Raw genomic sequence first — 27,927 nt, 5'->3', positions numbered from 1 at the left:
GTTAAATTGTGTCAACTATTATCAAGCTGTTATGTCTCACACCTAACGTTATGGCTGTGATTAATGTGTTAACAAATCACAACTTTATTTGTCACTGACAAAATTAGTTCAAATATATAAAGATTGTATTTATAATATTACAAAAGAAAAAGAAAATTGTAATAGTTTTCAATGATTTACTGAAAGAAAAAACATCAAAAGCTATAAACTTATACAAATAATTGGGTTTAGTTTAAGCAAAGAGAGTTTTAATCTCCTGAGTTTTATTATTTCTACGTCTCACCTTTTCAACTTTTTCACATTTGTTGGATAAATATCAAACCTCAATCTATAAAGTCAGTTAGTGTGTGTCATGAAATATGCTCATTATGTTTTGGTAACAAAGCAAAGGGAAGCAAATATCACAAAAATTGAACGATAATTCAATATCTTATCTCATTTGTCTGAAGTTTTCTAGATAAAGCTAATATTTATAACAATGTGTTTGATAGTTAGTGTATCATTAAAAACAATTTTTCTCCAATCTAGTTTTAATTTTAGAGCATCCACTATATTCTGCCATTGACAAAAAAATCAAATATAGACTGTCAGCCATGCTGCGGTTACCATGTTTACTATAGGTTGTGGCGCACACCACTGGGAGTGCCGTGTAGTTACGTAGCGCATACACCGTAACTACATGGCGCTCCCTGTGGTGTGGGCCAGAACCTTTGGTAACCGCAGCACAGCTGACGGTCTATATTTAATTCTTATTGTCTATGAATCTGCACAGGTGATTTTCTTCAAGTATCGTAATTACTAGCCAAGAAATACCCGCCAATTGATAGATTCTCTATAAACTGTAGGTCCCTTAGTTGCCATTGGCTGTATGGGCTATTAATTAACAGCTGTGTCTAAGGAACATGTCGGCCTTAGTCACTAACAAGACTACACGATCGCGCCACTCATCCTACACTCATCTTTCACTCATATTTGGGTTAAAATACCACATAGGGGCGTCCCCATCTTAAATAATTGATATAGAATTTTTACTATATTTAATATACTACGTTTTTTTCATGTGGCAACTAATTTGAGAGAACGGCTGGGCGTATAAACTTGGTAGAGGTGTCTAAAGAAAGGTCTTGGTCTGTATATAGATAAGCCATCAAAAGAGAAATAAGGTAAACTCCCTTGGGGCTATTTTTGTTTGATCTATAAGTTAGTGCCAGCTCTGATATTTCTTTCTTTTCTTCTATTAGTGAATTACATATCCACATGTTTCTAGCCTTATACTTTCTAGTTTTAATTTTTGAAAATGATATATTAATAATTTATAAATTAAAAACTTAAAAAAAAACGTTTTTAAATGCACTAAAAAGTTGAAAATAATTTATAAATATGTGGAGAGTATAAATACTTGTAAGATTAAAACTAAAAACTTGGGGTGCATACAATAGATAATTTACAATTACCTTTCACCTATTGAACTAATGTATTATTATCAATTGCATGCACCCAACGTTTTTCGTTTTAAATCTTACAAGTATTTATACTCTCCACATATTTATAAAATATTTTCTACTTTTTAGTGCATTTAAAAAACGTTTTGTTTAAAAAAGTTTTTTATTTATGAATTATTTTCTACTTTTTAGTTTTTAATGTGTGTGAATGTTAAATCTATTTCATGCATCTATATCAGATTAAGACAGAGGCATGTGGGAAATCTAAGGTTTATTTGAGTTTCTTTTCATATAATTATGTATTAGATTGAATGTATGGCCTACCTACTAAATATAAATACTGTATATCAATTTATTTAATTTATTGTTTACTTTATAGAATCTACTAGCTGTAACCCGCGGGCTTTGCCCCTTTTAACTTCTTAATTTTCAAGATTATCTCGTTCGCATGGCTCAATCACGTCCTGGTTGAAGTTTGTTCGCTACGCTCACTCACCTTTAGGTTGGAGCTCGTTCGCTGCGCTCACTTGCCTTCAGGTTAGCTCGTTCGCTACGCTAACTCGCCTCCAGGTTGAAGTTCGTTCGCTACGCTCACTCACCTTTTGGTTGCAAATTAGCGGTTGTCATAAATGTAAAAGAAATAATAGTGCTGCACCCTGTTGGTAATCCTTGTAACTTTAATGCTATTTAACATCATAGAACAGAACCAACTTGTTTAGTTGAAACAGCTGTTAAGATTCAATAATTCCATTTCTCATAAGGTTAACATGGGAAACTCCAGAGCCACTGGGGCGGAGCCCGAAAGGACTTTTGAAATAAGAATATGCCTATATGTTAATCGGGAATGTGAGCTATCATCATGCCAAATTTCAGCCCAATCCGACCAGTATTTTTCGCGTTCACTTGTCACAAACATACATCCATACATCCATACATCCATACATCCAAACTTTCTCATTTATAATATTAGTAGGATATCTATAAAAGAGGAACTATGTGTGTGTGTGTATATACGTTATGGACTCCGAAACCGCTCGACAGATTGTAATAAAACTTTCAGGCATTGTTAAGCATCTTTCAAGAATGGTTCGAGTGAAGTTTGGTGCAGATCCGTCAAAAGGGCTCTGCCCTAGAGGGTTTTAAGTGGGCCAATGTCAGACTTTTTGATCTACAATATTTACAAATAAATATAATTTAAAAGTAAGGTAAATGCACCAGTAGCTGACAGTGCTCCAGAAGCTGACAGTTTGAGTTTCTTTACATTATAATGTGGTCTCTTAAAAATATTTACACATGATTGCATTGTTAGAAGAACATATGTTTATTCTTGATTTGTTTACAAAAAAATCAGTGAAATTTAGCCCATACTCGCTGAATGGTGGTGGTTTGAAAGCGACCCTGTCTGTACACATCACATTTAGTCGATTCCCTTAATGAAATTGTTAAGAAGGTAAGTTTGGTTTTTAGTCATTTCGCTAAATTTCTTAAATAGTATTAATGATTAGGCTCATTATTTTTATCAATTATACCTTTGTTGACAATTTCATGATAAAATTGGGGTGTTAGGGGTTTTGGATTAAAAATTATATCAATGTCAGGCTTTGGTACACAAAAGCCATACAAGTTCCAATAGCTGACAGGGGATATTTGCTACTTGCACAATATTAAATTGGTTTTACCCATCGAAATTTGCATGCTATTTATAATTTATGTGATCTCACATTTTTATAAAATGATTTTAATTTTTTAATTAATAAGCCAAATTATCTAAAAAAATGTATATATGTTTTTAATATAAATAAAAAATATATATATTTTTTTAATGTAAATATTTTTTATTTTAAAATATGTAAAATAAATTTTCTTAATAACGTTTTACATGATTTTATAATTTCATTATTAAGTTAGATTTTATTCGTCTTATAAATTATAAAACCCTTAGGTTTAGCAGCTAGTACATGTATAGTTCCAGTGTCAGCTACTGGGACAACTGACTGTCAGCTACTGGTACAAGCACTTTTTTCACTGTCAGGCACTGGAACACGTACAAAGGTTGAATTAAGTTTAAAAATGTTATAAAATATATTTAAAAAACCCTTTTTGTATGACAAATTTGAAAACTACACTAAATTTAGAATAACATAAAATCCGTAATATCTCTTTAGTTCCTATTTATTCAAAACCACGGATTATTAAGTGCGTATAGTTTCTTATACTGTCAGCTACTGGTGCGTTTACCTTAGATGTTTATTTTCACCAACTGTTTTGTAGGTTTGAATAATCACAACATTCTGTATTAGCATTGCATTAGTCATGATTTGAAATAGTGCCACAGTGTTTCTACAGAGTGCAGCACAGAAAACTATTTTACTTTTTAATAAGTCCAAATGTATTAAACCCCAATCACAGCACACCTGTGCACTCAACAACGTTTAAATTCTCCAATGTTAAATATTAAAACCCTAAAAACCTTTATCATGCATTATAAACAATAAAAGGGATGACAATGCCTTAATATTTTTATCTTTCGTTCTATACCCACACAATCTAACATAAATTATTAAGTGAATAATAATCGTGCGTGCTATCACGGGTATTCAAATGCCTCTCAATTTGTCATTAACCCACCACATTACTGTCATTAAAAGAAAAAACTCCAATAATACTAATGCAAAACTTTATTCCACCGAAGCTGTGTTTCAGTTAGTTGAATTAACTAATTAACTGAATTAACTAACTTGAATTATAAGGCACTAGGGCAATCCCTGACTATCGTCGATTTAAATGTAGAAAAAAACATACTTTTCACCACACTATGATGTTTTTGGCTGTATTACATACGTTAATTGGTGGCTGAAAGTTACGTTTTGCTGGCCATGCCAGCTGTCGCCAATTTGGGGACCGAGCAGGTTTTTACAGGCCGGGGCCGCAAAATCAGCTGTCCGCTTACTTACTTAGAACATAAATGCGTTTTAAATACACAATCAAAATCCATAGCATTGCAATATAGAATTGTGTTATTGTCACCGTTGCCTAGCAACTGTTTATTTATATTTTTGCTGATTCCTCAAATTATTTCTTAACCTTAAAGTTGTAGTTGTGTCGACGATCAGTGTTCATTATTATAGTGGTGAATAGTGGTAATAGGGTATAGTGTGGTGAAAAATAGCGTTCGTACCACGGACCGAAATGGTTTTGCAGCTCTCGATCGATTTAAGTTCTCGACTTCGTCTCGAACTTAAAAACTATCTCGAGCCGGCAAAACCTCATTTTCGGCCCTTGGTACGAAATATACTATTTCACACAGACAGATGTATTTTGTTAGCGCAGCAACGCGCGCCGGGTAAATGCTAGTACTAAATAAATAACAAATGACATTACAGTATTAACAAACACCTTTATATCTGCAATCAGATTGTTTATCTTTATTTTGAAATGTTTGTTTGTATAAAGAATCTCTTGGGAGCAGAACCTGTACCTCTTAACCTCTGCTTTTTGAACTGTCAAATTTAAGTATTTACAGCTGACTTTAAATAATTGATATATTTACATTCTTTCAAAATGTAAACATGGAAAATTTGGAAGCCAGTGGGGCGTAGCCCAAGGGAAATATGAAAATTAAATGCTATAATATTGCATTGTCATCCACTTGTGAGCTATGTTTCAAATTTCAAGTCTCTAGCTCATCGGGAACTTCGTTTAAAATTGATATCAAAATTTGTAGGAAAGTGAGCTAATAAAAACAAGCCCATGGTGCCTAGCCCAAGGGAAATATGAAAATTAAATGATATAATATTGTATTGTTATCCATTTGTGAGCTATGTTTCAAGTTTCAAGTCTCTAGCTCATCGGGAAGTATCAAAATTTTCAAGAAAGCGAGTTAATAAAAACAAGCCCGTGGGGCGTAGCCCAAGGGAAATATGAAAATTAAATGATATAATATTGCATTGTCTTCCATTTGTGAGCTATGTTTCAAGTTTCAAGTCTCTAGCTCATCGGGAAGCTAGTATAAAATTGATTGCAAAATTTGTACCGGACAAGAAAGCGAGCTAATAAAAACGTTTTAAAATAATATGTAAAAAGATTGAAAAAACAGTCATATTTTAACTCAACTGGAGCTGCGTACACCGAATACCAGTTTTCTAGGCACAAATGATTTTTAAATAATATGCCATATTTTCATCTGTGTATGCTCTTTTACTTATTGTAATTTTTTTAACATTACTGTGATCGGTATTGCTTAAACGAGACAACATTAACAATTGGGCGTCATGATCTGAGAGACTTGTAAATAATACCTTCAACATGAATTTTACTTTTGTCAATATTGGAAACAAAATTATCAATTGCTGTAGCTGTTGACTCAGTAACTCTAGTGGGAAAATTAGCATAATATTTGCAACCAAATCTTTTTAGTAAATTAAAAACTTCATTTCTCATTAACTGATCTTTTTAGCATCCTCTAAGACATGTTAAAATCTCCTGCTACAATTATGTAAGGACAAATCCCAGTAATAATTTCTAGAGCATTATTGAGTTTTTCCAAAAACACCTTATCACTAGCTGCAGGTGATCTGTAGATCCCCATCAGTGCAATTTTATCTTTCCCGTTTTTAATTGATACAAAGCAAAAATCAAATATTTTTGACCGACTTCCCCACTACCAACAAAAGGAGGAGGTTCTCAATTTGTTTGCGGTGATGTTTTTTTTTCTCTGTATGTTCACCAATTTCTCTGTGATTCTTTTACCGATCAGTGTGGTTCCACCACCAAAATAACCAGGAGAGTTTCTATTTGGTACCTTATATATTATGTTTAAGTATAATATTTGTTTGGGTGAAAAATTCTGAAAACCTTAAATATTCAACATTTATTTTGTTTACATTTGTGCAGATTGTTTACATTTGTGCAGAGAAGGCAATAAATAAAGGTGTATTGTGAAAACCAAAGCATTCGTAAAACAGGTCTAAATATAAATTAAATGCAATTATTCCTTACACGACCTAAGAAGTGTGACAGTGCATAATCGTCAATTGTCTTAAAAGTGTTAAATATTTTAATTACTAAACATGCATTTGCAGATGTGGAATGTTTATTGATATTCTCTACCCAGTTACTATATCATATCAATACTATTATGCCTGCTTCGGAAAGTCCTAGAGGAAGATGATTTGCAATTTCGACTAGGCTATATCTTGAGCAAACAAAACCCCCTACATGACTTACACCACTTTTAGCTGAACCAATCTTTCATATAATATTTTCCAAAGGTACTATACGTGTTAACGACCAATTTTCCACTTTTGAGAGATTTTTTAGTGCTGGTGGCTGAGGAATAACTTTCATATTGTTTCAAAAGGCTTGAGACGTTACTGTATTTCTTTTTATAATGTAGAAGTACACCGATTGCAGGAAACGATGATGTCTGACATTTTAATGTATCTAGAAAAGACAATTAGTTTTTCATTAGGCCTAATGTAATGTAAAGGACAACTCTTTCTTTCTTAAGGAATATCTAAAAATGTTTATTTTCATACCCATTGATTATGTAACCTGAACAGGTGACTCAAGCAGTTTTAAAATAATGATTGTTCTGTGGAATTTTTGATTGTTTCAAACAGTTTTGCTTATCAAAAAACCTCAGGTAATTAATATGTATAAAAAATTATACAGTCACTAAAAATCATGAAATAATTTATTTTTGTAAAAAATACAACCGACTTCAAAACGCTCTAAAAAGAATGAAATAATTTTAATAAAGTAAAATTTTGAATTAGGCAAGCTCACGTATTTCAAGTCGGCGCGGCTCAAACTGCAAATATGATTGAAATTAAATATTGTGTGTGTATTTTGAAAATCAATAAATTGTAGCTGGATAACATAAATATATAAAAAACATACTGAACTGTTTTGTTTATATATTAAAGGAAATATTTTCTTGTATTTTATGTTTACTTCAGAATAGATGCATTATGAAAATAACACACACAAATGTTCTATATGAATAGGAAAATAATTTAGTTTGATATTATGATAGGGAAAAGAAGCTAGTTTAGTATTAAAACGTTACTTTTCCAAGTTAGAAACATTTAAATGCGTTATAATCTTTTTAAAGATACTCGTTAATACCACTATAATGCCGATCTCTGATTACGGTAATAAAATAACACTTAACGCATAACTATGAAAAAGAAATGCAGATTAACACCTTTAGTTATAGATAGATAGTCACCTGCAATATGGACACCCTCTTTCAATTTTGTATCAAAAATCATCATAGAGCCATTGTAGTGTACTGAATCAGCTGATACAATTTAAATGTGTTTTCAATACTTTGTTTACGTTGTTGTTTTGTTTACGTTTGACATAACAACAGAGTTACTTGGTGTTTCAAATATAACTTTTCTTACGAAAATGTCTTGTTACTTTACATAATTAACTCACAATACTACAAATGGCGCAGTCGACTAAACGGACCGACGATTTACGTATAGATGCTTTTGATGGTCATTCTGAAGAATGGACTTACTGGCTCGAACGTTTCAAGATTGCATTACGAAACAGAGGAATCAAGAATGAGGATACAAAACGAGACTTGTTGCTAGGGAACCTTGGACCTCAACCCTTCAAGCTAGTATTTGACCACGCACGACCTGATCCCGTCAGTAATCTTCACTTTACAGGAGTTATTGATGTACTTAAGAAATACTACACACAAAAATCCGCACCACTATCACAGCGGGTTATCTTTAGTCGCCGTTTCAGACAAGAAGGTGAATCTGTTAGTCATTTCGAATTTGCTTTGCGCGAAATTGCAGGTCTCTGGGACTTTAGTGACAACTTAGACGAACGGCTGAGAGATCAGTTTGTTCTGGGCATCAACAATGATCGCTGGCAACTTGAACTTTTGCGCTTACATGCTACGACAGATACTACATTTGAACAAGTCACAAACACCGCTACTTTATTGGAAAATGTTGACAATCAACAGTCACAATTCCGTAATACACGTTCAGTCAACAGAATAAGCAACAGGAACAAGAAGAATGCTTTCGAAACGATACCGTTGAAACAAGAAACAAAAGGAAACACTTCGAAACAAAACATCTTACATCTTAACAAGAGAACTGACTGCATTCGGTGTGGTTACAAGAAACATACACAAGGAACGAGCTGTCCCGCTGTCGATGCCACTTGCAACGCCTGTGGAGGACTGAATCATTTTGCACGCACTTGTCTTAAAGTGGGTAATGCAGTCATTATCAAAGGTAAGCGACTTAACATGTTAGAGGCAAAAAACTCGTCTTGTAACTCTAGTGTTAAATCTTTTTCTGATACAGATCAAATCCAAGCGATTAATAAAGGGTCGAAAGTAATGCTTTCAGTCAAGTTAAACAATTATACAATTTCAATGTTGTATGACCCAGGTGCAGCGTTCAGTATCATTAGCAGAAACATATGGCGAGATCTAGGAACTCCTAAACTATTTCCCACAGAAAATCTTAATGCATATACAGGAGTTCTAATTGAAACTATGGGTAAAACGTATGTTTCAGTTGAAGCTTTTGGTTCCAAACGTAAGTTACCGGTAATTGTTGTTAAGAAAAACGATATACCTTTGTTCGGCCTAGACTGGGTTCTTGATTTTATCTTACCAACTGCCACCTGGGGCTCAAATATGTACATTGTCCAAACAGCAAACAGAACAAGTAAGTGAACAGATTGTTAATGACATTGTTAACGGTTTTCCAGAAGTTTTCAGTCCCTCTTTAGGTACGATTAAAAATCACAAGGTATCTTTTCACATGGCTTCAAATGCAGCTCCTGTAGTTTCAAAACCACGGCCAGTTCCTTTTGCTTTACGGGAACCTGTGGAAAATGAAATTCAACGATTAGTAGACAGTGGAGTTTTAGAACCAGTCGATGCCAGGAATGAACCTATCATTTGGGCTTCGCCCATAGTAATAGTGGTAAAACCATCTCCGTCATAGATCTCAAAGATGCATATCTGCAGATGGAGGTCGAACCATCGGCACAACAGTACCTGATTATTTCTACTCACAAAGGATTTTTCAAGTACAAACGCTTACCCTTCGGAATCAAAATTGCCACCGGGGTTTTTCAATGCAAGATGGATCAAGTACTGGCAGGCTTACATGGAGTCGCTTGTCTCCTTGACGACGTCATAGTCACAGCCCCAACGAGAGAGGAACATATCGAACGTGTCAAAGAAGTGTTAAGACGTTTTCAAGAATCTGGAATTCGTGTCCAGACATCAAAATGTAAATGGTTTCAAGATTCCGTTAACTATTTGGGTCACAGAATTGATAGAGCTGGTATACATCCAACGACAGAACATCTGGAAGCAGTGAAAAACATGCAATCACCGAAAAATGTGAAAGAGTTAAGATCATTTCTTGGGTCGATCAATTACTACAGTAAATTTATTCCCCATTTACAGTCCTTGTGTGTTCCATTACACAAACTGCTAAAGAAAGGCGTGAAATGGCATTGGAACGAAAACCATGAACAGGTAGCAGCAAAATTGAGGCATCTTCTTACTACAACAGACACGTTGGCTCACTATGACGAATCCCTACCTCTCATCCTCGCAACTGATGCGAGTGATATTGGTGTTGGAGCTGCTCTTTTCCAAAAGTATCCTGATGGGACTGAAAAACCTTTAGCTTTTGCGTCAAGGCGCCTTGATCATGCTGAGTGCCGATACAGCGTGATAGAAAAGGAGGCGTTAGGTTTGGTTTTTGGAGTAACTCGTTTTGAACAGTACCTTTATGGTAGACATTTCGAAGTTCGAACGGACCATAAAGCATTGGTTAAAGTCTTCGGTGAACATGATTCAATTCCGAAGGTAGTTTCAAATCGAATCGCTAGATGGGCATTAACACTGAGTGAATATGACTACTCGATCAACTATCAATAGGGCAAAGATAACAAAACAGCCGATCTATTATCAAGATTTCCCTTGCAAAATACGATAAAATCTACAGAGGAAGACCAGGGTGGCAGTAACAAAGCACACCTTTTCCATTTGCGTTCACAGGATCTACCAATATCGACAAAGTGTTTGCAAGAAGCGACAAAAACTGATCCAATACTTTCAAAAGTAGTAAACTATTTAAAAAGGGGTTGTTGGCCTTTGGAAAATAATGAAGACACTAACCTACAACCGTACTACAGCAAACGTGAAGAACTTTCCTTTGAGAATGGAATTCTACTTTGGTTTGGGAGATTGGTCATACCTGCGAAACTTAGATCAAGAGTGATGGAAATACTACATGAGGGACATCCAGGTATTGTAGCTATGAAAGGGAAGGCACGTTTTCAAGTCTGGTGGCCTAAACTGGACAAGGACTTGGAAGAACACACTAGACATTGCAATGGATGTCAAGAAAACAGAAGCAAAGATCCTGAAATGCCGTTATTCTCATGGCCTGTTCCTGGAGAAGTTTGGTCACGGATCCACATCGATTTTGCCGGACCCTTCATGGGGAAAATGTGGTTGATTGTAGTAGATGCTCGGTCAAAATGGCTTGAAGTATTCCCGATGTCGTCAACTTCAACAAAGTCAACGATCAAAGCTTTAGAAGAGTTATTTTCAAGATTTGGCTATCCAAGGGTAATTGTAAGCGATAATGGACCACAGCTAACATCCTACTCTTTCAATTTTGTATCAAAAATCATCATAGAGCCATGACTTAAAATACGTGAGCTTGCCTAATACAAAAGTTTACTTTATAGAAATTGTTTCATTCTTTTTAGAGCGTTTTGAAGTAGGTTGTATTTTTTACAAAAATAAACTATATATCTATACATAAGTCTGTTATGCTTGGTATATTGGTTTTCCCACTTCACACTGCCATTCGCCATTATCACCACATCACCATTGGATGTATATCTAGAGTAAAAAGAACACATTTTATATCCATTGACATTTATTGTTGAATATTCCGAGAATCTACAAATTATCACTAACTAGAAAACTATAAAAAGTTATTTTAACAAAAAACCTGAATGATGTTGTTTAATCAAATTCAACTTAAACACTAACAAATCATCTGTTAATAAACAATAAATCTATACTTATTTAATACGCAAGCACGATTTTTGTGACAATTACTCCTCCGAAACTACTGAACCGATTGACATGTTTTTGGTGTCATTGGAAAGAGCTTAACGTGAAGTTGTGCAGGAAACTTTCTTTTTTGGTAAATAATTAGAGAGTGAGGCCCTGGAGCCCTTTAAAGTTTCGTATTTCTCCATAAGATTAACATGGGAAACAAAAATTGTTTTGGAACTCCAGACAGCTGATCCAAAAAAATAAAACAACTATGTATTAGGGCCTTGGGTTTATTTAATCTTAAACTTTATGATGGATTATTTATTTCAATGATTATGAAACAGATTTTTCCCGTTGCGAAGCAAAAATTAAAAGTGAGAAGCACATATGTTAATTGTAAACACTCAATGTGTAAATTATGTATGTTGTATTAAACATATGTTTAGTTTTTGATGTTGGTTTGCGTTTAATGATATAAGTTATTAATTATTGAATTTTTTAAGGATTTGGCATATGAGTATGCCTATGATAAATAAGACCATTTCAGAGTTCTGCCAGTTTTTGCCTAACTCGGTTCTGTAGAGTACACCTTATTGTCTACAAATTGGCTAAATAACTTAGGTACGGTACATTATAAACGCTGACAGCCTTTTTACGTTGACTTAAATTGTAAGCTTACCTTTTCCCGTCCATGGGCAGTTTGATAGTTAAAAATTAACCCTTTAAACTGGAATAGGGCTGTTATATAAATTGTGAGTATTTCCATTAGTTAATAATCTTTTAGTCGACTATTTTAAAATCATCGGAAATTATGACTGTTATTAGTTTAACATAATTTTCTCATGCTTCCATGGAGACCAATTATTAATATTTAATTTCTGACAACAGCTGGAGTTTCAAAACAATTTTTGTTTCCCATGTTAAGTTATTTGTTCATAAATAACTCCTGTACTTCTTTGCAATTGCTCGATTTCGAGCAACATGTACACTAGTTAATATTAAACACTGTTATAAGCATGATTAGAGATATTACTAAATCTCAACACTTTCCCTCATGTTTATAACTGCTTCAATAAAGTTTATTTCAACCCCATAGCTTCACACACTGTCTTCAGTCGTGGTCTGTGCTGTGGTTTGGTCAAACAGTCTGCTAACTGAAATTCTGCTGGCATATGCTTAACGGCCAGGCTGCCTTCTGAAACCATTTCTCTCACAAAGAAGTGTCTTGTCTGAATATGTTTCGATCTTCTATGATTTTCTGGGTTTTCAGCTAGGCGTATTGCTGCTATGTTGTCTATATTTAGGATCGGCAACTGCTTTAGATTTATCATATCCTTTAGCAATCTAACAAGCCAAATTATTTCCCTACAAGCTTCACTTGCAGCAACAATTTCAGCTTCTGTACTTGAAATAGCTACAGATGATTGTTTCTGACTGAACCATGTTATAGCTCCTCCACTATACATGCAAACAACCCCAGTTGTCGAACGTCCACTGCTATTGTCCCCAGCATGATCAGCATCACTGTAACATTCTAGCAGTCCTGATTTATGATTTGATTTATATTGCAAAGACCAATTCATTGTACCTTTCAAATATCTTAGTATCCTTTTAACTTTAATCCAGTCTTCATATGAAGGGTTCTCTAATGACTGTGATGCTTTCCCCACAGCAAAAGCAATATCTGGACGAGTTCCGGTCACCAGATACATACATGCTCCAACACATTCTCTGTAGGGGAATTCTTTAGATTTCACTTTTTCTTCAAGGTCTACTTTCCCAACTGTTGTGTCCTTTATGATAGGGGTCTTTGCCGGTTTACAGTCTTCCATGCCAAAACGTTTCAGAATTCTTTTGGTATATCCCTCCTGGTTAATTCTTATAGATCCATATTCTTCTTGCTTTATTTCTAGCCCAAGAAAGTAAGATGCCGGTTTTTATACTATTTTAAACTCTTGTTTCAAGTCTTTCATGAAGTCTTCGAGCATTTCAGGATCCGTTGATGCAACCAGCCCATCGTCCACATAGAGTGCAAGCAGAAGCTTCTTTACACCCTCTTTCTTGATGAACAAACAGGGATCTGCTTCACTCTTATTTAAGCCAAGTTGAATCAGGAAGTTGCCAATTCTTTTGTTCCAACACCGAGGAGCTTGTTTGAGACCATACAAACTCCTTATTAAATGGCATACTCTTCCTGAAAGATCATCGTATCCCTCCGGCTGCTTCATATATACTGTCTCTTCTAGGTATCCATAAAGGAAGGCTGTAGAAACATCAAACTGTTTCAGTGACATTTTCTCATTAGCTGCAGTACTTAACAGTGCTCTTACTGTTCCCAGTCTAGCCACAGGACTAAATGTCTCAAAATAGTCCACTCCTTTCTGTTGTGAGTACCCCTTGATCACCAGCCTTGCTTTGAACCTATCGACTGAACCATCAGGATTAGTTTTAACCTTATTTACCCACTTGCAAGGTATACATTTCTTACCATCAGGTAACTTTTCCAATACCCAAGTTTTATTAGTGCTTAGCGAATCCATTTCATCATCCATTGCTCCTTTCCAATTTTCATTTTCTTGAGATTGTATTGCCTCATAGTAATTTTGCGGTTCATGTATGTCACTCATATGACACATCGCAAACATTACATAGTCTTCCAGTCTCTTTGGAGCTTTGATGCCTTCACGCTTTCGCAATTCGTATTTTGGAATTTCTTCTCTTTATGATTCTTCCTCTGAATCCAGTCTAACGATATTTTCCCCAGTTCCTACTTCTTCTGAAGTATTTTCTTCTTGAGGTTTTGATGGTTCATGGTTTGGTAACTGTAACAAGGGTCTCTGAAACAACGGTTCTTCATGAAAAATTACATCTCTTGATCTAATCAAAGAGTTATTTTGCTTACACCAAATTCGATATCCATCGTTGTCATCATAACCAATTAAGATCCCTTTTACTGACTTCCTTTCCATCTTTTTCCGTTTAGGTTTAGGAACATGTGCATAACAATTGCATCCTATGATCCTTAGATTCTTTATAACTGGCTTCTTTCTTGACCACAGCTCAATAGGAGATATCTCTTGTACACTTGATGGACCAGTTCGGTTTAAAATGTAGGCCGCTGTGTTGACCATTTCAGCCCATAACATTTCTGGTATTGTCTCATGGGCGTGCATCATTGCTCGTGCAGTCTCGACCAATGTCCGGTTGTCTCGTTCACTACAGCTGTTTTGCTCAGGCGTGTATGGCATTGTTAACCTATGCTTAATCCCATGATGCTGTAATATTTGTCTCACAATACCACTATCAAACTCACCGCCGTTGTCACTTAATATTTCCTTTACAATCACTCCTGTAGTCTTACTTTCAGCCAAAAACTGCTTAAGTTTCTCTGGTACTTCTGACTTCTGCTTCATAAAATACACCTGTCTGTATCTAGAGAAATCATCTTTAAACAGAACAAAGTATCGATAACCTGATACTGAACTTACAAATGGACCACAGACATCTGTGTGAATCAGCTCACCAGGCTTGGTCGCTCGTTCTCGAGTACCAAACTTCAACCTGTGACTTTTACCAAAAATACATCCTTCACACAACTCACTGTCCAGTTTCAGCTTTACTCCAAGTTCTCGTTCAATTGTAGCTTTCACATGACGTTTATTTTGGTGTCCTAAACGTTCATGATAGATCTGCAACAAGTTCTCATCTGAAGTTAGTTTGTTGACTTGAATGGAGTTCAGTGGTTTGATTGCTCTCAATGCTAGCTTGTACAAACCTCCTCTCCTGGTGCGTGAACCAAACAGTTTTACCTCACCATCAACTTTCAAAAAACAACTTTCAGTTCTTGAAATGAACTCACTCTTGAGATGCAAATCTTGAGTGGCAAGCACAGAAAATAGGTTTTTCTTAATACTAGGTACATACCAGACATCAAGAAGTTTATGTTTCATCCACTTTCCATTTACTGCTGCTTCTACCTCTACAGTACCTTTCCCCAGAGCACAGATTGACTCTCCATTTGCTGTCTTCATCACTCGACTGTCTACAAAGGGCTCAAAGGTATGAAATAAATCTTCTTTAAAAGTTACGTGATTAGTTGCTCCGTTATCTACATACCAGCAATTTTCATCAGAGCCTTCAGTAAAATTTACTTCACTGAATGTCATGAGACCTAGGAGGATTAAACATTAAGGAGAGGGCACGCAAATAGGAATACACGTGTTGCGGTGAAGCCAGCTTTAGCAGAACACTAGAGGGGCACGCGGAGCCGTAGAGTGGCAAAAAGCCTCGGCTATAACATGGGAGAGATAGGGAAAAACGCGACGCATGCTGTTTCGAATTAAAATTGCTGCTAAACTAAAACACCTGTGTTATTCAGCGATGGCATTCTTAAAGTAAATTAAATTTCCTATCGAACGGTGTCAATCATTCCTATAAAAACTATTATTTATTATTTATTATTGAAGATCAAAGTTGAAAGAATTGACCTGGACTTTAAACATATGATTACTATAATTACGTTTTTGAAAAAAATATGATGTATCTACACTAATTAACAATTTATTCGTGTTCCTTAAGAGTTTCTCGAAATAAAAAATATATATTTACCTATATTTAAAAGTGGTATTTAGAAAAATAATTACAATAAAGTTTTATTTTTATTTTTCCAGTTTATAAAACAATCTTACTAATAATAGGTTAACACGTTCGCTACTGCAATAGTACGAAATTTTTCATTCACGTGGACCAGCGACGCACATATGCGTCGGCCGGGTTCCACCCATAGACTGCCGTCGCATATATGCGTCGGCTAGTCACATTAAAATAGACTGCCGTCGCATATTTGCGTCGGGGTTCTAATGTTATTAAAATACTTATATCTTTGTAACGGTCTATTTGAAGGCACTGAATTCCCTGCAGTGGTCTACAGAGATGTCTGACGCACAACTGCGTCGCTTGGTCTGTGGATATGATGATTGGTGACGTCATATGATAGTTGGAAAAACTGGTCTTTACTTTTCTGCATCACTGTTTGTATGTATGCAGTATGTACGCTGAATTATCCTATGTAGCTTTTATATTTGTTCAGTTATAAACTGTTCTTGATCAATCTGTTTTTTATTTTACTTACTTTCACCTCAAAACACAAAAAATGAACTGTCGCATATATGCGACGTTTGGTATATTTCAAGAAAATTATGATAATTTTCACTATTGTCTTCGCTGTAGACCGGGCGTCGCAAATATGCGACATTAAAAAAGAAAGTAAGTTAATAAAGAAAGTAGAACAGGATTTGGCTAGTAACGGATACCCTCGATCCATTATAAACAAATGCAAGAAAGATAGGGCTACGCGTGAACCTTTACAAAATCACAAGGAAAAGCTCGTCCACATGTCAATCCCGTATGTGTCAGGGCTGTCGGAAAAAATCAGAAGGGTTGCTAGGAAATTTAATGTGCAAACAGCGTTTAGGACACAGAACACACTTAGGCAGAGTCTCGTCAAAACAAAACCCAAAAATGACACTCAGGATACTAAAAACTGTGTTTACAGAATAAATTGCAATGATTGTTCCAGGCCTTACTATGGCGAGACAAAAAGACCGTTGAACGTTCGAATCAAAGAACACAGGGAAAACACCAAAAAAGGTTTAGTGGAAAAATCTAAGATCGCTCATCATTGCTGGTCCGAAAATCATCGTATGAATTTTGAAGAGGCAAAAATTGTCCATAGGGAATCTCATTTTTTCAAACGTAAACTCATTGAAGCCTCATACATTAAATTAGCAGACCAACCAATCAGTCAGTCATCGGTTGAAATCAGGCCACTTTGGCTACCCATTTTGAACAAGGAACTAAAGGATAGGGAACTTAATTGTTCAATAAATAGGGAAATAACGAGTTCTCCTCAAAATTCGCACGTTATGTTAACTCGTAGTAAAACTCGTGATAGGAATAAACAGAATTAACTCCCATCTTGCGGCATCGTACATCGCTCCGCCATTTTGTTGGTTTTAATTTTCCAGGGACCGGAAGCCGATTGGTCGGCCATGTTGCTTCAGTCTAATTGGTGGAGTCGTTGCGAACGGTGCTATTAGTGTTCCATTGTGTGAGCTTTTTATGTTACACCTTTTATAGATTATAGTGTTTTGTGTTTGGTTATTATTTGCATGTTATATCATGACTTGACTGCTTAACAGTGCATATTTTTTGACTGCTACCTTCTGTAGTGTATTCCAACTTAGGTTGGGCGTTTGTGTATTGTTAGTTGTAATGTGTTAGTTAAGTTTTTTTCACCTGAGGACGGGATCAGATTCCAGATCCCGAAACGTTGTGTATTGTTTTTTACATTCGTGATGGAAAATGTCCGCAATAAACCTTTGAACAACATTAAAAAAGGTTATTAATAATACAAAAAAACAAGAATACATGATTTACAAACACGATTGTAGCTTATTACAATGTAAATGATCACTGTTTTACAGGTTTTCGCCCGTGGTCCGTGTGTACTGTTATCCAAGTGACAGCCGGTCTGTGTGTAAGATTCAAATGTATACCTCGGTCTGTGGCAATGACCGCGGCGTCGCATATATGCGACGCTCAGTAGCGAACGTGTTAAAATGAAAATTTTAATTCGGGTGGTGAAATACATTTTAAATTTGCATTTTTCATAGTTTTCTCGATTTGTTAATATCATATTTTACTAGTTTTAAGTCATTTATGTGCTAGGCAGGTGATTTTAAATAGCCAAAGTTAAGGAAAAATGCAAAGCCGCTCTAACTTTTTTTACACCAACAGCCGTTACAATTAAATTACAATCATAAAAAGTAAAACAATTTCTTGGCAATCAAATTCTTGATTTTTTAATATCATATTGAACTATATTTCATCTGTTTGCCCAAAGAAACTTCGAGTAAAAAGGGTAAATGTTCAACAATCATCGCGTCTTCTGACGCCAAAGTGCGTTTATCATTCTTTTAAAGGATTAAAACTTATTTTATTTCTCTTTAAGAAAATGTTCAAATACACATACAGTACTACTCATGATTTGAGTTTTAATTTATGAACAGTAAAATCCATTGGTGATATGGCGGGATTTGAACCCGGGCCCCATGAACCGGAGTCCCGCGCTCTGGTTAGAGTATTATAAATAATACACAATACAAGTATGGCAAAAAATAAAAACAAGGACAAACGAATTCTAAAATACAAGTCGTCCTTGTGTAAATTAACCACCTTTGAACGTACTATTGGTAAATAAATATGACTTTCCTCTTAATAGGTTCCTAATATTACGGTTAGAATTTAACTTTTTAATTTTCGTAGCATGATGAAGTCTAATTTTTAAATAGTCAATTGATATTTCTGTTACCAAATCTTCCAGTAACGCATACAACGCAGTATGAGAGGGGGGCGGGAGAGTAGCGCTGCCTCCCCCCCTCCCCAGTACGCTAGCTTCAACGAAACTACAGCGTGTCCTCTCCTTAATGTTTAATCCTCCTAGCATGAGACCCATGTTCTTCCCAGAATCTCCTTCCTCTGATTTGCTAAAGTTAGATATCTGATTGGAAGGTTTGGCTGGCCTTCCATCAGCTTTCCACTTATTACATTGCCTAACTTTATGACCTGATTGCTTACAATAATGGCAAACTAAGCTTTTCTTTTGTTTACTGTCCTTTACTCCTGAATTTTTACTCAAGGCATGGTCATTAATCTTTCTTCCAGATTTTACCACTAAAGCCTCACTACAGTTTTGCACATTTCTGGCATTCAATGCTTTTTCATATGCACAAAGCTGTGTAGTAAAAGTGTCAATGGTTCTCTCAGATTTCCCCATTAACATCCAACTAGACTTAAATGAGAAAAACTCCTCCGGTAAAGTGTCTAGAATTTTGCAAATTAGAAATAATTCAGGTAAGTCACAGTTACTTTGAGTGTCTTTACTAATGTCTAGCTTTAAGTCATTCCATAGGTTTTTGAGCTTTGACAAATGGCTGGATATGTCATCAGTGGAATCTCTTTTGTAGCTAAAGAATTCCAAACAAATATTATAAGCTTTGTCCTCTGAGAGACCATCGTACAGCTTATGAAGTTCTAGCCATACTTCCCTAGCCTTTGAAAAACGCATAACTTTTTGTAAAGTTTCCTCAGTCATGTTTGTTGTCATAACTATCAGTGCCATGCTGTCAGCCTTGGTAAAATTAGCTACATCTAAATCATACTTAGCCTTATCTCCTGTTCTGTTGCTCCTGGATTCAGCTCCTTGGGCATTTGCAGATTCCCCTCCACAACGTCCAACGCTTTTGGTATGCTTCTTAGAAGTATGCATATTTTATATTTCCAAGTTGACCAATTTTTGCCATCAAAAAGTCCTACTTGCAGTTTGGTAAACTCCATTATATTTCCTAACAAATAATCTTGAAGAGGTTTACAAACAAAACAAATATTTAATTTTGACTTTTGCAAAATAAATTAACATTGACACAAGACAAACATGAAATTAGTTAGTGAATTCGAACCACGGGCTTCTGCTACCATGTTGAATATTCCGAGAATCTACAAATTATCACTAACTAGAAAACTATAAAAAGTTATTTTAACAAAAAAACTTTTTATAGTTTTCTAGTTAGTGATAATTTGTAGATTCTCGGAATATTCAACATTTATTTTATCAAATTCGTCATGTTTTAAGTTATGCTCTGTTAATACTAAAATGCTGGATCAATTTCTTCAAGTATTATTTCCAATGACTCAATTTTATGTATCAAACCTCTTATATTTTGATTTAATACTGTTATGTATTTCTTGGGTGCATTACAAACTATCCTGGGTTTGTGATTTTGGCGGAATGGGAGTTAAAAGTGTTGGAATGTACACTGCTATCTACATGATGGACATTGGTATTTATAAAACTATTTACAAGATTATTAACAGCACCATTTACAACAGCATTTTTACTTGTAATAGTATGCTCAGCAAGAGATGACAACCGGGCACTCACATCACTTACACCCCCACTAACTGCACTTTGCTCTGCTTTCAAACCCCCCTTGTCACATGACACGGCAGCGGCTTCTGCGTAGGAGTGGTGTCCAGGTGTGACTCTAGGTTGGCTGGGGCTCGGGCAGGTCTGATGTGATGTGTTGAGGCTTGTCTCCACCGAAGCACCTGGTGATGAAGGGCCATGATGAGTAGCTGATGACGGAATATGCTGTGTTGAATTTGTAATGCCTGATTTTGGTTGGGTTGCCTTTTCTATGCCGTTTTTAGATTTTAAAAAGTCCAGAGAATTGATAAATGATGTTTTTTATTGATGTTGGTTGGCAATTATTAGGTGTAATAGTTTGACAAAATATTTGTGTGTCATACCATTCCACAATATTCTTAATGATGTTTGATTGCAGCTAACTATGTCCACTGTTGCTCCAGTAAAGGTGTGGAAGTCATATAACTTTTCAACAAAGTGGTGGGGTGATATCCGGTCCCTGACACAACCCATTGCCGAACAGACTAGCATTTTCAACCCTTTAGCTTTGAAATCCTCCTTTAGCTTTGTAAATGCTGTGTCGTAGTCTATGATTGTAGGTTTGCCATTATATGTTGCCTTAGTAATCAGGCTGTAAATAACTGCTCCTCCTGTCGTCTTTTAGCATGCCAGGTGGTTGTTTATACGATCTTTGGCCTTTGGTCGTCCCAACATTTTCCTAAATGACACAGCAACACCGCCACTCATGTTTCTTGAGCTATCCAGGTCTGTGGATATGGTATGAGCAAAACCTACGCCCTTGTCACTTTGATACTTAATCATAGCATCTGTCATATTCATTTCAACCACCCTGATGAATTTCTCGACGTTGTTTGACGTCGTATGCTTGGTACTGGCTGCTCCTGGCTTATCAGGTTGAGCAGTTGACATTGTCGGGATTGTATTAAATATGCATTTTTTACTGGCTTGGAGGTTTTCAGAGTCTTATTTATTGCATTTATTAGCCAGTCTGCCACTTGGTATTTTCCTTTTTTGTTCAAGTGCAGGCCGTGCCTAGTGAAATTCTTTTGTTTCAAAGTATCAAGTTTAATTATATGAAAGTTTTTTAGTCTGCCTTCCAGTGTTTTAATGAAGTTATTTACTAGCTCTAGTTTTACGTAGCTGTCAGGTTCCATGTGTAGACTGTATGGTATGGTTGCTAAAAATATTGGAACTTCCTTGTTGAATGATTTTAGTTCCTCTTCTAATTTACTAACAATGCTATCAATGTTACTTTGTAACACATCATTAATTCCTCCAAGCAAGAAAACAGCTGATTTTGATAGATGAAATGAAATGAAATGAAAATCGTCTTTATTCTTGAGCGTCTCTAAGTCGGCGCGGCTCTATGATGATTTTTGATACAAAATTGAAAGAGGGTGTCCATATTGCAGGTGACTATAACTAAAATTGTTAATCTTTATGTCTTTTTCATAGTTATGCGTTAAGTGTTATTTTATTACCGTAAACAGAGATCGGCATTATAGTGGTATTAACGAGCATCTTTAAAAAAGATTATAACGCATTTAAATGTTTCTAACATGGTCTTTTCCCTATCATAATATCAAACTAAATTTTTTCCTATTCATATAGAACGTTTGTGTGTGTTATTTTCATAATGCATTTATTCTGAAGTAAACATAAAATACAAAAAAATATTTCCTTTAATATATAAACAAAACAGTTCAGTATGTTTTTTATATATTTATGTTATCCAGCTACAATTTATTGATTTTCAAAATACACACACAATATTTAATTTCAATCATTTGCAGTTTGAGCCGCGCCGACTTGAAATACATGAGCTTGCCTAATACAAAAGTCTTTTTAGAGCGTTTGAAGTCGGTTGTATTTTTTTACAAAAATAAATTATTTCATGATTTTTAGTGACTGTATAATTTTTTTATATATTAATTACTTGAGGTTTTTTGATAAGCAAAACTGTTTTTAAACAATCAAAAGTTCCACAGAACAATCATAATTTTAAAACTGCTTGAGTCACCTGTTCAGGTTACATAATCAATGGGTATGAAAATAAACATTTTTAGATATTCCGAAAGAAAGAGTTGTCCATTACATTAGGCCTAATGAAAAACTAATTGTCTTTTCTTGATACATTGAAATGTCAGGCATCATCGTTTCCTGCAATCGGTGTACTTCTACATTATAAAAAGAAATACAGTAACGTCTCAAGCCTTTTGGAACAATATGAAAGTTATTCCTCAGCTACCAGCACTAAAAAAATCTCTCAAAAGTGGAAAATTGGTCGATAACATGTATAGTACCTTTGGAAAATATTATATGAAAGATTGGTTCAGCTAAAAGTGGTGTAAGTCATGTAGGGGGTTTTGTTTGCTCAAGATATAGCCTAGTCGAAATTGCAAATCATCTTCCTCTAGGACTTTCCGAAGCGGGCATAATAGTATTGATATGTTATAGTAACTGGGTAGAGAACATTCCACATCTGCAAATGAAATATGTATATAAAAGATTGGTTCAGCTAAAAGTGGTGCAAGCCATGTAGGTGGTTTTGTTTGATCAAGATATAGCCTAGTCGAAATTGCAAATCATCTTCCTCTAGGACTTTCCGAAGCAGGCATAATAGTATTGATATGATATAGTAACTGGGTAGAGAATATCAATAAACATTCCACATCTGCAAATGCTTGTTTAGTAATTAAAATATTTAACACTTTTAAGACAATTGACGATTATGCACTGTAACACTTCTTAGGTCGTGTAAGGAATAATTGCATTTAATTTATATTTAGACCTGTTTTACAAATGCTTTGGTTTTCACAATACACCTTTATTTGTCAATATCATACAGCTATTCACTGAAACATATACCTATGTTTTTTAAGTCAGAATATTCAATACTAAAAACAGAATTACTGTATACACAAATCAGATCAAACGTTAAAATGCATTTTTTATAGTAACCAAAACAAAAAGCATGGCAAGAAATAGTTTATTGATCAATATGAAGCAACTGTTTCATGAAGAATTGTCTCTAGCTTCATTTAAATGGTTTCAACTAACAGCTGTAGGAATGTTATCATTATTTATTGCCTTCTCTGCACAAATGTAAACAAAATAAATGTTGAATATTTAAGGTTTTCAGAATTTTTCACCGAAACAAATATTATACTTAAACATAATATTTAAGGTACCAAATAGAAACTCTCCTGGTTATTTTGGTGGTGGAACCACACTGATCGGTAAAAGAATCACAGAGAAATTGGTGAACATACATAGAAAAAAAAAACATCGCCACAAACAAATTAAGAACCTCCTCCTTTTGTTGGTCATATTTAAAGTCCATAACGTACATACATACATACACAGTTCCTCTTTTATAGATAGAGGTCATCCCGTGGTCGAAAACTCGACCAAAATATGTAACGTACAGGATAATACAAAAATATACTATTGTGCAAACTTCTCTATTTTCACCCCACACTGTAAATAAAACATGTGATTGGAATTTCTTCCATTTGCTTTGATTTTCTGTTTATATTTTGTTGTTATTTTGTCACCAGCATTTCAACCCATAAGGCCCATATGTTAATTTTTTGTTAACTTTATTTTATTTTACAATCTGTTCAGTACAACTGTGAACAATTAGTAAAAGGCATAATATAAGTAAATGACTTGACCAAGAATCTCCCCAGAGAAAGATCTTGGAAAAATAAATAGTCATATCATGTAACTAAAACTATGCAAATCGGTATGGGAGTTCAAGAACTTTCACAATTTTTAGTCTGTTGGGAAATTCACTAGTGTCCAGCAAGTTAACGGCTAAATTGTTCTGGTGGGTTTCGAGTTTTTCTTGATATTTCTTGCTAATTCTTGTTATTTCTTCAATCACTGTAGGTATTTTTAAATCTTCATGGATTGTTTGATTCGAGACAAACCACGGAGCATCAACTATTCTTCGCAGCGCCTTTGACTGAAATCTTTGAATAATTGCTAAGTTGGATTTGCTTGCCGTTCCCCAAAGCTGTATCCCGTACGTCCAAATAGGTTTGATCATAACTTTGTAAAGTGTGAGTTTATTGGTCAACGAAAGCTTTGATTTTTTGCCTAGAAGCCAGTTGAGTTTACGAACCTTCAAGTCCATTTGTTGTCTTTTACACCAAATATGTGTTTTCCAGGTTAATCTTTTATCGATGTGGAATCCTAAATACTTAACACTGTCCACTTCTGTCAACGCTATGTTGTTCAAAGTAACTGGAGGGCAGTTTTTTTGTCTCAGCGTGAATGTAATATGTAAAGATTTTGTTTCATTAACTTTAGTTCTCCATTTTTTTAGCCACAGTTCGAAATCATTTAATGTAACTTGCAATTGATTTGAAGCATCTTGAGGATTTTCGTGAATGGAGAGAAATGCAGTATCATCCGCAAACGTAGCAACCGTAATATTTTGGCCCACGGGGATGTCGGAGGTATATAGTAAATATAAAACAGGTCCAAGAACACTGCCTTGGGGTACTCCAGATTGAATAGGCTTCAAGTCGGATAAAATTTCCTGAAATTTAATCTGGAAGAATCGTTCATTTAAGTAAGATTTTAACAAACTGTAAAAAGAATGGGGGAGCAAGGATTTAAGTTTATAAAGAAGTCCAGTGTGCCACACTTTATCGAATGCCTGTTGTACATCCAGAAATGCAGCAGAACAGTACTTTTTACTTTCTCCCCCTATACCATAGTATATGGAGAAAGTATTGTTTTCGTCAAAATTTTCGAGTTTGAGTTTTGAGTGGATATATTCGTTTTGGGTCCCCCTGGACCCAAAAAAGTGGTTTTCGAAGTGATGTCTGTGTGTGTGTGTGTGTGTGTGTGTGTGTGCGTGTGTGTGTGTGCTTTCGTGCTGCATAAGCTGTGGGGACATGGGTGTGAATGTGACCAGACTGTGTGGACCTGGTCGCTTATGTGGACATCACACACGTCCACACAATTTTCACAGGAAATACATTAACTGTGTGGACTTAGTGATGTCTGACTAGTGGCGCTCCTACAGACTTTTTGGTGAACAAGGAAAGCTGCTGGCGGCTACTAGCAATGGGACTTGAGTGTTTGGCTTCCAAATCTCCTAATATAGAACACTCCTTGTACAACTTTTCATAATAAATGAATAATCCAATCAACTATTTAAATAATCCTTACAGTTTGGTTAAACATAGCATAATTATCATTTATATATATTTATTTATATAAATAAAAATGTTATAACTTTTTATGCCACCTAATATTTTTTTCATAGTTATTTATTTCACTATTTGTTCTTGTGATTCCATTTAGCTCATATTTTCACCCATCTTCTTTCATTTATTTATTTTTTTTATTTGATCAAATAGAATTAGATTAAAAGGTTAATTTAATTTATTCAGTTCATTTCACATTTATGTTTTTCTTCTCCATTAAATATTTGTGTACAATTTTTGTAAATACTTTGTCGGAATAAATATATAATTCATTCATTCATAATAAATATAATGAGTGTGTGATATAATAAAGATAAAGATAAAGATCCATTTGCAACAATTTGCAAGTGAATAGACAGTGCTGGCCAGACTTTACAGTTTTAACCAGTTTTATCGCTTTTTTTAATTTGATCAACATGACTAGTTTTGACTATTGTTATTTTGACAGTGTTTTAAAGAATCTTTTGACATACCACAATGTTAATACTTTGATTATGTGGTTGCATACAATGACCTGACGAAGTTCTAAGGAACGAAACTAGTCGTCATACCAGCAACTGTGGTTGGATGAGGTAATCCTTTTATATTATTGATAAAACTTGTGTGTGTAATGGAAGCAAGTGGTTTACTAAGAACAAATAACAGAAGTCATTGGATTCATCCTTTTTGTCGTGAACGTGATGCAGGTGAACGTTTTCGTACGTTTTACAAAACATCAGGAAACATGAGACAACGTTTTTTTTTATACTATCGTACCTATGTCAGTCCAGTCATTCGATGAACTTCTTCAGATCATGAGGCCTCAGATAACAAAAATAAACACGCATTTTGGGAATAGTATTCTATGCTATCAGAATATTATTATGCCTGTTTGTCCCACAGTGATAGCTGGCCGTGAAAATTTTCGATAAACTTATCAACATCAAACATTTCTAGTAGATTCTAAACAACCGCACAACGCAACAGGATAGTGTGCACGAACCCCCGAGATTGAACGAGTTTTCGGTCTTTGTCTGATTGATTAAATGCACTAAGTTAGATTTCAGTTGTGACAAAATTAGTCAGTACAGTTTTTATCCCTGTCATATTACATTCTTCCATTACAAGTCCCATCATTAATTAAATGGCCATCATTAATTGTCTTTACTTACTGGTTAATTGCGTCCTTAGGTACGGGGTTTGTGAGTGTGGATGCTAAGTTTAGGAACGCCTCACAGAAGAAATTTACACACGCTAAAATCTTGTGATCTAGGAGCCACGACATAATATCACGACATAAATATTGGGAAGGTGAAATAAACCATTCTAGAATAGAAATATAATAAATTTAATGAAAATTGAATCCTTATGGGCAATGAATCTTGTTAAATTAATATTTATAAGGTTTAATGTTTATCTAACGTTGTCTCACCTGTGACATAAAAAAGAGCTTAATCAATAATTATGTACCACAGCTTGACACAGGGCCGTCCGAAGGGGGGGGGGCAACCGGGGCAAGTTGACCCGGGCGCCGCAGCAAATTTTGTTTGTGGTCTTGTAGGTTTGCATGAATCGTAAAGGTTATCAGATTATGGCGTTAATAAATACGAATCTGAAAAATGAGGCTGTAGTTAACAATAATTTGTAACAAAACATGTAAACGTAATGTAGTATGAAGCTAACATATGCGAATGCGACTAGTACTGGTGGGGGGGGGGGGAGGGGGCACCGCGACTACATTTTCCCCGGGCGCTGACAACCCTAGGAACGGCCCTGGTTGACAAAGCGTTTCGATATCTACATAATCCTAACAGTTTCTTTAGAACCGAACGGCTGCATTTTCCCGATAGATTCCGTTTTCCTAAAATCCATTCGTACGGACATAATTCATTTGAAAAAAAATAGAAAGAATTCAATAATAAAGTGAATTACAATTAAAAAACTAAGAAGACAAAATGTTTAACTCTCCTCTAATAGTAAGGGGTTGTTGTCAAGATGCTACCCCAACAAAACGCCACCATCTAGATGACCGAAGTGTTGGGTTGACTTGTAGGTTGCAATTTAAGTGCCGTACCGACAGTATAGTCATTAATTAAAATATATAGTACATTTTCCTTACGTCCGCCAGTAATTTTAATACGGGAATATGCTTTATTTCTTCTCATAAAACCTTTTGTCCTGCCGTTGATTATGGAC

General features: G+C 35.1%; 1 protein-coding gene across 5 annotated transcripts in view; it reads right to left on the bottom strand.

The window, feature by feature from the left end:
* Positions 1–27,927, bottom strand: part of LOC128982912 (peptidoglycan-recognition protein LF-like) — a 175,761-nt gene that overhangs the window by 110,381 nt on the left and 37,453 nt on the right. For 3 of the 5 annotated variants that reach the window (XM_054401985.1, XM_054401994.1, XM_054402029.1), the window contains exon 1: positions 284–371. The exons of 1 other annotated variant lie outside the window; for it this stretch is intronic. The gene's annotated coding sequence lies outside the window, so the exon portion shown is untranslated. Of the gene's footprint in view, positions 1–283; positions 372–27,927 lie in introns of those variants that run through there. One more of the 5 variants, XM_054402020.1, reaches the window with a different exon arrangement.

This window comes from Macrosteles quadrilineatus, unplaced genomic scaffold, assembly GCF_028750875.1.
Source record: "Macrosteles quadrilineatus isolate MER2022 unplaced genomic scaffold, UCM_ALF_1.0 Scaffold_1__1_contigs__length_201487025, whole genome shotgun sequence".
In the NCBI taxonomy this organism is placed as follows: domain Eukaryota; kingdom Metazoa; phylum Arthropoda; class Insecta; order Hemiptera; family Cicadellidae; genus Macrosteles; species Macrosteles quadrilineatus.
The sequence above is the reverse complement of the archived record's forward strand: the minus strand, read 5'-3'. Positions and strand labels throughout refer to the sequence as shown.